The following is a 2,822-nucleotide window of genomic DNA, read 5'->3' as shown; positions in this document are numbered from 1 at the left end:
ATTTGATATTTAGATTTAGATCTAACATTTCACATTTAGATTTAAAATTTACAACAAACAGTGAGTTTTTTTTAAGGATTTTTTAATCTGCAGTTTATTGAGCAAAAACAACATAGTTAGCAACCTTGTTTTTTTAAATGCGGTGTTTGAATCATCACACAGGTTTGTAACGTTCACACGTTTTCTGGTGTTTGTCGTGTGAACGCCACTGAATGTTTGTCTCTGACAGAAGAACGTGACACAGCAGGGGGCGTCCAATCAGGTTCCAGAGTTTAATCAGCTTCATCTTCTGAGACTCAAACACATCAACCTGGAAAACTGAGAACACAGGGACAGCTGAGTTCTACCGACAGTTTGTCGCTGGGTAGAAGTGATGAACAGGCCACAGTCATTACAGTCGAATGAGCCAAAACACATGTGTATTTGAAGAGGGGGGGGGCGGGGGGGGGTGAGAAGGCTGGCGGTCCAGGTCTGGTGTGATCCGGATTAATCTGGAGGTCTGGATCTCTGTGCTTTGTTCTCTGGCTTCGATCTGTTCTGTGGTTCCTGGGTTTGAGTTCGTCGCTGGGGCAAAGGTCGTTCAAGCTCCTCCTCCTCGTCCTCCTCGTCCATGTCTAAGGACACGCCCCTCTCTGGGGAGGAGTCAGGTGAAGTGAGGCATTCGACTGCAGGTTCTGGAGGAAACAACCGAGGTCATCAGAGTTCTTCTGGACAAAGAAAATCCAGACAAACGTGAAGGTAATCAAACAAGTCGAGTAATTACAAAACTGGAAACAAACACAATGTGAACACAACAGCCCTTAACCCCCCCCCCCTCCCCCCCACCAGAATCCCTCCTCAACAACACGGTTGAATGTAGCAGGTTTGTTTTGAAAGGTTCAGTGTGTTTGATTTAGTGACATCTAGTGGAGACTCTGAATAATGCAACCACCTGAAACCCCTCACGGCTCGTGAGAGAACGTTCACTGGGCGACAGGAAACTTTACAAACTTTACAAACTTTACAAACTTTACAAACTGTACAAACTGTACAAACTGTACAAACTACAAACTGTACAAACTGTACAAACTGTACGAACTGTTTCAGTGATACGAATGAAAACGTTAAGATTTGTTTTCACTTCCGACAGAAGCTCCTGAATCCTTCACACTGAACCGATTAAAGAAACAAGGTTAGATTTAACGATCCGGAGAGATTCTGGTTTTAGTTTCACAACCGTCACCGTGTTCAGCGCCATCTTGGTTTGTTGAAACCAGAAATAACCTTATTTGGAGGACCAGGGGGCGGAGCCTGACCGAGAGCTGGCGGACACGCCCACCCACACCGGCCACCTGCATCCATTGGACGACAACAGCTGTCAATCACACTGTGGTACCCCCCCATACATCCAGTGCAGACTCAGTCACTCAGAGTCACTTTCTATAGAAACTAGCAGAGTAGTCGCCCCCTGGTGGTCACCACACAGAAGACAGGTTTCTGGACCCTGAGTCTACGTTTTTACAGTCTGTGATTTTACATTAAAAAAAAAATGTCTCCATTAAATATATATTTTTAAACTTCACCCTCATGTTTCCTGAACCTGAGAAAATAAACTTCAGTTTGTGTAACATTTCAAAAAGACGCTTTGTGAGTTTAGCAACGCTTGGCTCCTCTGACCACTTCCTGTGTCTGTGTCCATGTCGGGGTTAGCATCTCTCCGTGCAACATAAGCTATATTTACCGCTTACGTGGCCTTTGCTACTTTTGTGCGCTTCATCCTTTTCCTCCTCATCAGTGTCACCTGAGGCCTCTTCAACCCGGCGATCAGCAGCAGCAACCGGGGCCGCGACTTGGTGAGCCAGCTTCTCAGTAGCGTCCCCTTGGGAAACCTGCAGGAACCACAGCGGGAGGTTTTAATGTCCCGAGGCACAGAGACCACGTCCGACACACACTTCACCGAACAACTCAAAACGGTTCAACAACGTGAACAACATAAAAACACACAAGCCTTCAGAAACTCTCGTCAGATAAATGTAGGTTTTCATAATTGAGGGTTCTACAGACGCTGATGAACAGAATATGAAGGATAAGCCTTTGTCTTATTTACTTCACTCAAGTTCAAGATTTGACACCGTTGAGTTTTAACCGTTTCTCTAAACATGACGGAGAAAACGCAGGAAATGAGCGGGAAACACAATCAACGTGTTTCTGACCAGAGACGCCACAACAGCGTGAGAGACGCAGGCGGCTGAGGACGAGTTTCCACGTTGTCAATTTAATTTTTAACAACGTTTACAAATGAGTCGTCGTTGTTTTATTGAACCTGAATTAACCTTCGATCGTCTTAAATCCAAAACCGGAATGAAATCATTATTATATTTTATTTTGCAGCTGTTAAACGTTATAAATACATATTAATAATGTTGTAAATTAATCAATTAATTATTTTCTAAATAAACAGATTAATTAGGGAGCTTCACATATCAAAAACCAAAAATATTTAAATAACGATAATAAAAGGACATTATTCATCGTCACATTTTATTCATTTAGTCGCCTTAAATATGAAACTTTAGTAACTAAAGTCACAAACGTTTGTTTTGTTTGAAATCATTTTCCACTTTTTGTAAAGAAAATTAATTAGTTTGAATAAATAACCGATCAGTCAGAAAATCATTAACGTAGATTGACTCTGATTTTCTGTCACCGTCGCTCTTTTCATTTCTCTTTTAATCTTTGAATCCAGAGTTTGACGCCAATAGAACCTCCTGACCAATCACACGTCTGCGTTTCAAACCGCGGCGAGCGCCACGTGGAGCGAAGCCGCGTCTTCTGGCGTCCGC

The sequence above is a fragment of the Limanda limanda genome, chromosome 2, assembly GCF_963576545.1.
Source record: "Limanda limanda chromosome 2, fLimLim1.1, whole genome shotgun sequence".
Taxonomy (NCBI): Eukaryota; Metazoa; Chordata; class Actinopteri; order Pleuronectiformes; family Pleuronectidae; genus Limanda; species Limanda limanda.
This window is presented reverse-complemented; position numbering follows the sequence as displayed.